Source organism: Bufo gargarizans, chromosome 3 (assembly GCF_014858855.1).
Source record: "Bufo gargarizans isolate SCDJY-AF-19 chromosome 3, ASM1485885v1, whole genome shotgun sequence".
Lineage (NCBI taxonomy): Eukaryota > Metazoa > Chordata > Amphibia > Anura > Bufonidae > Bufo > Bufo gargarizans.
Window position 1 is genome coordinate 411,283,925 of NC_058082.1, and position 12,139 is coordinate 411,296,063.

The window sequence follows — 12,139 nt, forward strand, 5'->3', positions numbered from 1 at the left end:
ACATTATATGAATTATTGATTAACATATGTTATAAACTAAATATACCATGCAGAGATATATATAATATAATTATGAATATATAAATTGAACTTCATATAGCAGGTGTGCCTCAAGGACATGAAACCTTATCAAGTAACCTTGTTCCCTCCAGACATATATGTCCTAGGGAGTTGACTTACTCCTTACAGATGGTCCCATATCTTTAGCAATAACTTTTAAACACAATGTCCGTTTATGTTCACAATTATTTTTTTATAAATTGAACTTGCCATGAACTAATGCCATGAACTTATCTTGGCTTCCTCAGCCACATAATAGAACTTTGGTTCGGGCTAATTTTATTCTTAAAGGCAATGAGATGAGCATACATTTTGATCAAAATGTCATTAGATAATATTGTATGCGTATGAAAATGCACAACAGGGTCACACCACTGCCTATTCTTCACTTGTGTTACACACTGCTGGCCAATCCCCTGTCAAAGGCGCAGGCCCGTATGCCCCTCGCCCTGCACCTGGACCTTTGCATGAACCATCAGCAACAACATCCACTTCACTATCCCAGTGCAGCATCCAAATGTCCATAACACAGTCATTTGAACGCAAGGGCAAATACCCACCCTCAGGCCATTGTACTAAATGAGCAACTTTCAAAATTACTGGCCCTTGATATGTTGCCATTTAGGCTTGTGGACACTGAGGCCTTCCGCAGCCAGATGTCGGCGGCCGTCCCTCAGTACGCAGTCCCCATCCGCCACTATTTTTCACGGTGTGACGTGTCCGCCTTACACCAGCATATGTCCCAGAACATCACCGGTGCCCTGACCAATGCAGTCAAACATTTTTATTTTATAATTCCACCCCATTTTTTTTTCCAGCTTCCCACCAAAATCTATGCAATATTAAATGGTGCCATTAGAAAGTACAATTTGTTCTGCAAAAAACAAGTTCTCATATGGCTATGCGAATGGAAAAATTAAAAAGTTATGGCTCTAGGTATGCAAGGAGTGAAAAACGAAAACGCAAAATCATTGTGTTAGGAAGGGGTTAGAGATTCCCATCAACTTGCATTGAAGCTCTGTACAAGTCTATGACAAACAAAAATTGTAATATTGTTTCTGTTTAGGCTGTACTTCTCCACTCCACCCCTCCCACTAGAAGGTTCTAGTTCAGCTAGAAACTGTAAATAAGAAGACCAGTCAGGGTTTCTATTTGTCTGCAGCTAGAGAGCAGTGCTTTGTAGGCGACACTCTGCCAGACTGCATGAGTAACCAGAAGAAGATGGTGAGATGGGGATGCTGAGCCACAGATCCCAGCTTACTAGCCAATTGACCAGGGCTCCAGACAGACGACTGATCCACAGATCCTGGGCCACCAGCCTTTGGCCAGTAAACCAGCATTCTGAGAGAGAGGGACAGCTAGCTTAGGCCTTTCCTCAGCATGAAACCATTTTTTGCCCGGGAGGAGACTGAAGAAGCCAGCTCAGTGGTTTGATTGTATTGTTTTGCACTTGAGTTCCTCCAGTAAAGAAGCACACTGATTTACTACATGGATCGGATCCGCAAAACGCATACGGACGTCTGAATGGAGCCTTACAGGGGGGTGATCAATGACAAGGGGGTGATCACCCATATAGACTTCCTGATCACCCCCCTGTCATTGATCACCCCCCTGTCATTGATCACCCCCCTGTAAGGCTCCATTCAGACGTCCGTATGATTTTTACGGATACATGGATCGGATCCGCAAAACACATACGGACGTCTGAATGGAGCCTTACAGGGGGGTGATCAATGACAAGGGGGTGATCACCCATATAGACTTACTGATCACCCCCTGTCATTGATCACCCCCCTGTCATTGATCACCCCCCTGTAAGTCTCACATTCCACTAACTTCTGTCAAAAAATAAAATCTCACATGAACTCACCATACCCCTCACGGAATCCAAATGCGCAATTTTTTTTAGACATTTATATTCCAGACTTCTTCTTACGCTTTAGGGCCCCTAAAATGCCAGGGCAGTATAAATACCCCACATGTGACCCCATTTCGGAAAGAAGACACCCCAAGGTATTCCGTGAGGGGCATATTGAGTCCATGAAAGATTTTTGTCCCAAGTTAGCAGAAAGTGAGACTTTGTGAGAAAAAAAAAATCTATTTCCGCTAACTTATGCCAAAAAAAAAAATCTATGAACTCGCCATGCCCCTCATTGAATACCTTGGGGTGTCTTCTTTCCAAAGTGGGGTCACATGTTGGGTATTTATACTGCCCTGGCTTTTTAGGGGCCCTAAAGCGTGAGATGAAGTCTGGGATCCAAATGTCTAAAAATGCCCTCCTAGGAATTTGGGCCACTTTGCGCATCTAGTCTGCAAAAAAGTGTCACACATCTGGTATCGCCGTACTCAGGAGAAGTTGGGGAATGTGTTTTGGGGTGTCATTTTACATATACCCATGCTGGGTGAGAGAAATATCTTGGCAAAAGACAACTTTTCCCAATTTTTTTTATACAAAGTTGGCATTTGACCAATATATTTATCTCACCCAGCATGGGTATATGTAAAATGACACCCCAAAACACATTCCCCAACTTCTCCTGAGTACGGCGACACCAGATGTGTGACACTTTTTTGCAGCCTAGGTGGGCAAAGGGGCACACATTCCAAAGTGCACCTTTCAGATTTCACCGGTCATTTTTTACAGATTTTGATTGCAAACTTCTTCTCAAACATCTGGGCCCCTAGAATGCCAGGGCAGTATAACTACCCCACAAGTGACCCCATTTTGGAAAGAAGACACCCCAAGGTATTTTGTGATGGGCATAGTAAATTCATGGAAGTTTTTATTTTTTGTCACAAGTTAGTGGAATATGAGACTTTGTAAGAAAAAATAAATAAAATAAAATCATCATTTTCCGCTAACTTGTGACAAAAAATAAAAAATTCTAGGAACTTGCCATGCCCCTCACGGAATACCTTGGGGTGTCTTCTTTCCAAAATGGGGTCACTTGTGGCGTAGTTATACTGCCCTGGCATTCTAGGGGCCCTAATGTGTGGTAAGTAGTTTGCAATCAAAATGTGTAAAAAATGGCCTGTGAAATCCAAAAGGTGCTCTCTGGAATGTGTGCCCCTTTGCCCACCTTGGCTGCAAAAAAGTGTCACACATCTGGTATCGCCGTACTCAGGAGAAGTTGGGGAATGTGTTTTGGGGTGTCATTTTACATATACCCATGCTGGGTGAGAGAAATATCTTGGCAAAAGACAACTTTTCCCAATTTTTTTTATACAAAGTTGGCATTTGACCAATATATTTATCTCACCCAGCATGGGTATATGTAAAATGACACCCCAAAACACATTCCCCAACTTCTCCTGAGTACGGCGACACCAGATGTGTGACACTTTTTTGCAGCCTAGGTGGGCAAAGGGGCACACATTCCAAAGTGCACCTTTCGGATTTCACCGGTCATTTTTTACAGATTTTGATTGCAAACTTCTTCTCAAACATCTGGGCCCCTAGAATGCCAGGGCAGTATAACTACCCCACAAGTGACCTCATTTTGGAAAGAAGACACCCCAAGGTATTTTGTGATGGGCATAGTGAGTTCATGGAAGTTTTGTATTTTTTTGTCACAAGTTGGTGGAATATGAGACTTTGTAAGAAAAAAAAAAAAAAAATCATAATTTTCCGCTAACTTGTGACAAAAAATAAAAAGTTCTATAAACTCACTATGCCCATCAGTGAATACCTTAGGGTGTCTACTTTCCGAAATGGGGTCATTTGTGGGGTGTTTGCACTGTCTGGGCATTGTAGAACCTCAGGAAACATGACAGTTGCTCAGAAAGTCAGAGCTGCTTCAAAAAGCGGAAATTCACATTTTTGTACCATAGTTTGTAAATGCTATAACTTTTACCCAAACCATTTTTTTTTACCCAAACATTTTTTTTATCAAAGACATGTAGAACAATAAATTTAGCGAAAAATTTATATATGGGTGTCGTTTTTTTTGCAAAATTTAACAACTGAAAGTGAAAAATGTCATTTTTTTGCAAAAAAATCCTTAAATTTCGATTAATAACAAAAAAAGTAAAAATGTCAGCAGCAATGAAATACCACCAAATAAAAGCTCTATTAGTGAGAAGAAAAGGAGGTAAAATTAATTTGGGTGGTAAGTTGCATGACCGAGCAATAAACGGTGAAAGTGTAGTGCAGAAGTGTAAAAAGTGGCCTGGTCATTAAGGGGGTTTCAGCTAGCGGGGTTGAAGTGGTTAAGGCCGGATCCGGATTAATGCCTTTCAATGGGCATTAATTCCGGATCCGGCCTTGCGGCAAGTGTTCAGGATTTTTGGCCGGAGCAAAAAGCGCAGCATGCTGCAGTATTTTCTCCAGCCAAAAAACGTTCCGGTCCTGAACTGAAGACATCCTGATGCATCCTGAACGGATTTCTCTCCATTCAGAATGCATTAGGATAAAACTGATCAGGATTCTTCCGGCATAGAGCCCCGACGACGGAACTCTATGCCGGAAGAAAAGAACGCAAGTGTGAAAGAGCCCTTACTCTCCATCAGGCATATTATGAATTAGTCTGTTGGGGTAAAGAGACTCAGTACTTGGTAGTTTTTGCCTGTGTCCACACATGCGATCTGTGCATTCTTGGTGAGAAATTGTGTGTCATATATACTCAAGACTATCATGTATGGTTCTTCCATATTTAATTTTAGGCTACTTAGCACTTCAGCTGCTATCAGCAATATATAGCCCTTTTGATGCCAGTAGATATCCACTGTGGGTCCCTTCTGTAAGCAAGATATGAGGATTCATCCCTCACTTACCTGGGCGTTCCTATTATCTATATAACATAGTAACATAGTACATAAGGCCGAAAACAGACATTTGTCCATCTAGTTCGGCCTGTCATCCTGCAAGTTGATCCATAAGGAAGGCAAAAAAAAAACTGTGAGGTAGGAGCCAATTTTCCCCACTTCAGGGGAATAAAAAATTCCTTCTCGACTCCAATCAGGCAATCGGAATAACTACAAAGAAAAGTCCAGCTCACCCAATTATTCCACCACCTGCGTGCACGGAAAAGGCCGGCAAGCCCATATATCCTTGATATGAAAGCACAATGAAATTCCAGCACTCACGATTTTGGTAGCTAAAATCTTCGTCTTTTATTCAGGCAGTAGACATATAAACAGGACATCCACCCACAAGTGCAGCAACCTTGACGCGTTTCGAACAGTAGTTCTTAGTCGTAACAATGAGCAGTGTCTCCTCTGGCACCTTTATACCAGTCTGTACTAAAATGTAATTACTTTTCCCCTCCACCTGAGGGGTGGGGGAGTGTAGGAGGCAGGAAACACTTTAACCTCTTGTTTTCCAGGTGAGGCACTGCTCATATGTTTCACAATAGAAAATTCATGCATCTATACAAAGTCACTGATTATTACAAAAATTTGTGTTGAAAAATAACCATTGAATAAAAACAGTGAACATATTAAAATTGTCAAAGAATGTCAATTGTCAGGATAGCATCAGAACACCATATTGGTTATATATAGCCAACTTATTTGTATGGATCCACATATATTAGTGCTGTGTTGCTAATTCTGGCATGGATCCCTTTTCTCTATTACTGCTCTTGATTAAATTGAAAAAATTGAAAAAATGCATGCATACATAGCTATGATGAAAGGAAATGTGAAAAAACAGGAAAGTCATGAGTTAGTAGAAATACATAAGTTCATTTTTCTTATTGAGGCCATTTGGATGTCTGGTATTCAACTTAAGAATCCAAAAAGCCTCTCTGAGTCTCACTAAACGTTTAAAATCTCCTCCTCTGTTAGGTAATTTCACCTGTTCAATTGCAAAGGCTTTGAAATTGCGCACCTGGCTTTCGTGTTTACTAATAAAATGTTTAGCCGCATTGGATGTGTTCACACTATGCGGATTTTTTTTTTTTTTTTTTTTTTTTTTTTCTTTGACAATTTTAATATGTTCACTGTTTTTATTCAATGGTTATTTTTCAACACAAATTTTTGTAATAATCAGTGACTTTGTATAGATGCATGAATTTTCTATTGTGAAACATATGAGCAGTGCCTCACCTGGAAAACAAGAGGTTAAAGTGTTTCCTGCCTCCTACACTCCCCCACCCCTCAGGTGGAGGGGAAAAGTAATTACATTTTAGTACAGACTGGTATAAAGGTGCCAGAGGAGACACTGCTCATTGTTACGACTAAGAACTACTGTTCGAAACGCGTCAAGGTTGCTGCACTTGTGGGTGGATGTCCTGTTTATATGTCTACTGCCTGAATAAAAGACGAAGATTTTAGCTACCAAAATCGTGAGTGCTGGAATTTCATTGTGCTTTCATAATCGGAATAACTCCCTGGATCAACAACCCCTCTTTAGTAGCTATATCCTGTAATATTATTACACTCCAGAAATACATCCAGCCCCCTCTTCAATTCCTTTATTGTACTCACCATCACCACCTCCTCAGGCAGGGAGTTCCATAGTCTCACTGCTCTTACCGTAAAGAATCCTTTTCTATGTTTCTGTACAAACCATCTTTCCTCTAGATGCAGAGGATGTCCCCTCGTCACAGTCCTGGAGATAAATAGATGATGGGATAGATCTCTGTACTGACCCCTGATATATTTATACATAGTAATTAGATCTCCCCTCAGTCGTCTTTTTCTAAAGTAAATAACCCTAATTTTGATAATCTTTCAGGGTACTGTAGTTGCCCCATTCCAGTTACTACTTTAGTTGCCCTCCTCTGGACCTGCTCCAGCTCTGCTATGTTTGCCTTGTTTACAGGAGCCCAGAACTGTACACAGTACTTCATGTGTGGTCTGACTAATGATTTGTAAAGTGGTAGGACTATGTTCTTATCACGGGCATCTATGCCCCTTTTGATGTAACCCATTACTTTATTGGTCTTGGCAGCAGCTGCCTGACACTGGTTTGCAGTGTTTGCAGCTTAGTTTTCCATGTCAGTGTTACCGAGTGTTTTACCATTTAGTATGAACTGGTGGCTTGCATTATTCCTTCCCATGTGCATAACCTTACATTTGTCAGTGTTAAACCTCATCTGCCACTTATCTGCCCAAGCCTCCAATCTATCCAGATCCCTCTGTAGTAGTATATTGTCCTCTTCAGTGTTAATTACGTTTCACAGTTTAGTGTCACCTGAGAAAATTGATACTTTACTATGCAAGCCTACAAGATCATCAATAAATATATTGAAGAGAATAGGGCCAATACTGACCCCCTGAGGTACCCCACTAGTGACAGTGACCCAATCTGAGTGTGTACCATTAATAACCACCCTCTGTTTTCTATCACTCAGCCAGTTACTTACCCACATACAGACATTTTCTCCCAGTCCGAGCATTCTCATTTTATATACTAACCTTGTATGCGGTACAGTGTCAAATGCTTTGGAGAAGTCCAGATATACGACATCCATCGATTCGCCGCTGTCAAGTCTAGAACTTACCTACTCCTAGAAACTGAATAAATTAGTTTGGCATGACCGATCCCTCATGAAGCCATGCTGATATGCTTATGCTTATTTCCGTTGAGATGCTCTAAGATCAGCGTCACTGTTGTACTTCTTCCTGGGTCAGACAGGACACTTTTAATGGGGAATTTATTTTTGCATTCTGCATGTCATCTGACAGTTTATTTCCCTCAGTGAATACATTGGAGAAAAAAATATTTAACAGCTTTGCTTTCTCCTCGCGGCTCTCTGCGACTCCCCCCTCATTACTCTTTAAAGGGGCGACACCTTCAGATTTATACTTTTTAACATTTATATAATTGAAGAACATTTTAGGGTTAGTTTTACTCTCTTTGGCAATTAATCTCTCGGTCTCTAGTTTGGCCGCTTTTATTTGTTTTTTACATGTTCTATTTTTTTCCTTATAGTTTTTCAGTGCTTCCGTGCTACTCTCCTGTTTTAGTGATTCATATGCTTTCTTTTTGTCATGTATTGCTTTCTTTACAGTTCTATTTATCCACATTGGTTTCTTTTTGTTCCTTAACCTTTTATTCTCATACAGTATGTACCTCTCACAATGAGATTTTAGGATGTTTTTAAAGATATCCCATTTTGTGGCTGTATTTTTATTTTTGAGGACTTTGTCCCAGTTGTTTAGGCCTATGGCCTCTCTTAGTTGGCTAAATGTAGCTTTTTTGAAGTTTGGTATTTTTGTTCCTCCCTGTAGAAACGCTCTTTTGAATGATAATTGGAAGGTTATTACTTTATAGTCACTATTTCCCAGGTGTCCCCCAACCTGCACATCTGTTGTTCTGTCAGGCCTATTGGTTAATACTAAGTCCAGTATGGCCGTCCCTCTAGTCGGGTCCTGAACCAGTTGGGAGAGGTAATTGTCTTTGGTTATTGCCAAGAACCTGTTTCCTTTATGAGATATACAAGTTTCAGTTTCCCAGTCTATATCTGGGTAGTTGAAGTCCCTCATAATAACCACCTCATTATGATTTGCCGCCTCGTCTATCTCGTTTAGTAGTACATTTTCTGTGGACTCTGGTATATTAGGTGGTTTATAGTAAACTCCTATTAGTAATTTATTATTGTTTTTAGCTCCATGTATCCCTACCCACAGTGATTCCACATGTTCATGTCCCTCAGTTGTATCTTTTCGGAGTGTGGGCTTTAGACAGGACTTTAGATAAAGGCACACCCCCCCTCTCCGGTTTTGACAATCCTTTCTAAACAGACTGTAACCTTGTACATTAACTGCCCAGTCATAGCTATCATCCAGCCATGTCTCCATTATTCCCACTATGTCATAGTCCTTCTCACACATCACTAATTCCAGTTCCCCAATTTTATTAGTCAGGCTTCTGTCATTAGTATACATACATTTGAGAGGTTTATGTATATTTTACTGTTCTAGTCCCTCCTTCCATTCCTCCCCCAGTCCCACTATTTTGCCCCCGGTCTCTATCTGCACTATCTTCCCCTCCTATAATGTAATTTCCCTCCCCCCCAGTCCCTAGATTAAACACTCCTCCAACCTTCTAGCCATTTTTCTCCCCAAGACAGCTGCCCCTTCCCTATTGAGGTGCATCCCGTCCCTACGATAGAGCCTGTAGCCGATAGAGAAGTCGGCCCAGTACTCCAGGAACCCAAACCCCTCCTTCCTACACCAGTTCTTGAGCCACTTGTTAATCTCCCTAATCTTCCGCTGCCTTTCTTGTGTGGCCAGTGGTACAGGCAGTATTTTGGAAAATACTACCTTTGAGGTCCTAAGCTTTTGACCTAAATCCCTGAAATCATATATGGCAGCGAGAATGCCAGGGGATTATAATAGGATTTAGCATGCTAGCAGAGAAGCAGCAACAGTTAGCAACCCTGTTTACACTAGCCACCTAGGGAAGGGATAGATATTGAATGCTGATCGTCACATCCTCAGCCATAGGTAGGCAGCACGAGTGAGGTGGGAATCCTCTGTAGTAGTAAAAAAATAACCAAACAGCTACCATAATGCTTCCAGCGCTCTTTTTCCTAGTTGGGCTACTTCAACAATTTTAAAAGGACATAGCTGCCTGATAAGAGAGGCATAGGAGCTACTCATATCTGAGACTGAGTTTAGCTGCCTTTTATACTAAGAGTGACATTATTACTCAGTAATAGAATTATATGATTGAGTCCCATTTGAGCTTTAGTAGTTGCTTACCTTATTCTAGCCCCTTTTTAGATGTTTTGATAATTAATAAACATTTGGGGGGGGGGGGGGGGCGTGGCCAGCAGCCAAGATGGCTGGACATGTTTGAGAGGAGCTCCGTGGCTAGCGCTACAGAACAGGGCAAATCCTGACTAACGACGGCCATTTAATGCCAAATTAGACCCCTGGCTGAGCCCTGATGCAAATAGAAGCGAGCGCATAGCAGACTCACCCTGCAGGGAGCATGGAGGGAGCCACACCGGGAGCCAGGTCGTATGTGCGGCGAGAGAAGTCGGGGCAGTGGACCTGCAGTGTGACCACACTCGACCTGGTGAAAAACAGGGGGAAGGGATCATGAATCGGCTGGCAAGACAATTGCAGTGGAGGAAAAGAGTCCAGCCAAACTCACAGCACCCTTCAGTTTCTCGCCAGTCGGCCATCTTATTGGCTCATTTATAGCGCTAGGAAGGGGAAAGGAGCTCGGATGAACGCTAGCTCCTGCTTTAACAGTGCTTTCAGAACCCCACGTATCACACAGTACAGCCACAGCCTCCTGCGTAAAGTCACTAGAGACACAATTGCCGACTGGCTGACCCTATATACAGATTATTGTTTCGCCTATAGGAGCACAAGACAACTCCAGGAAAATATCCTCTGACCTCACCAGCAGCTTTATTATATAAGAAAATACATTGCCCTTCCCAGAGCCCTGAAATAAGTTTCACCTATTGCAGACCTGCTACTATCCTGATATAACAATGGGGCCGCAAAAAACACAAAGCTCCACAAAAAATGGTGAAAATTTGTTAGACATCCAGATGAGGGTGCACAATCACCTCTACCGCAGCAGAGTATGCACACCAGGGCTAGCACTGCATCAGTTTTATGGGGATGTGTGCAGACTCACTAGGCACTTACTGCTCAATGTTAACGAGACCCGGTGCTGGAGGTCACGGTCACGCGGGAAGACATGATGATGCGTCCAGTGAGACGGGGCGACTGAATGCGGAGCAGAGCAGAGGTAAGTATTTTTTATTTTTTTTGGTGTGCACACGCTATGCACCATACTGGGGGCACCCAGCACTATGAATTGGATTTAGAAAGGGTCGGGTTGGGGGGGTACAAAAAGAAAATAAACTCTATACAGAGAGGGTGGCAGCCTGGCAGGGGCTGTGCCATACCGGGGGCACCTGGCAGTGGCCCTATGAATTGAATTTAGAAAGGGGGGCCCGCACCAGCCATATAAGAGGGGGCCACAAAAAATATAATCTATACAGAGTGAGAAGGGGGCAGGGGCAGCTAATCATTCAATTATATACAGGGGTCAAAATGAAATATATACAGTCTGGGTGGGGGCCAAAGTCTGGATGAGTTTATAGAAAAATGGATGAAAGAACTTTTCCCGAATACGGATTTCTCTCCGTCACATGTGGTGGAAAGGGCTCACAGAGTCCAGCAAAATCTCCCCCACAGGGGGCCCCACCCCAACCCATGCTCGCAAGGTTTCTTAACTGCAAAGATAGGGACAGGATCCTGGCTCTAGCCAGAAGACGGCAAGAAATTAAATATGACAATGTCAGAGTCTCCATCTTTCAGGATTTTTTCATGGAATAGCAGAAACAACGCGCCACTTTCATGGATGTCAGGAGACGCCTGAGAGAAGCCAACATCCCTTACTCCATGGGCTATCTTGCAAAGCTCAGAGTGGTGAATGGCAATAGAGCGGTCTTCTTTACCTCTCCTGGAGAAGTCTCTGAATGGCTGGCCCTATGGCGAAGATCTCCAAGACGCTGAGACTCTCGGAATTATCTAGGAACTAGTCACCAGATGACATTAACAGATTGGTTCAGCTTAGTTGATATGTTTCAGATATATTTAATTTCAGACTCTACTTTAGCTAATGACATAGGGCCTTAAAACCTGTACACATATACTTAAATGGATACACTATTACTGCAGCCGTAGCCCGCATGCTTGTGCTAATCTTCATCATTGACAGAGGCCAGTTTTAGTGGCCTATAATCTGGATTAAGAAGCTACTCCAGACCTAACACTACACTTACAGAAAGTACATTGTTAGGGAATCTAGGTTGTTTTTCTGGTTTTACGATAATTATGTTTTATCAGTTAGTTACAGTTATTCATGTAGCACTGTTACACACTACTATACCCACTGCAACATGTTCCACTCCTTACAGCATATGTTTGCCTTGGAATCCATGGCTGAGCTAAAAATCTTATCGTGGAATGTCAGAGGACTGGGTATGCCACAAAAGAGATCTATGGTGCTTGCCTTTATTAGAAATTCTAGCACGCAAATTCTGTGTCTCCAAGAGACACATCTTATCACCAACACTTATCGAGTCCTAAAGAAGCCTTGGGTTTAGTGTGCCGCACATTCCTATCACACCTCTTCTTCAAGAGGGGTGTCCCTGTT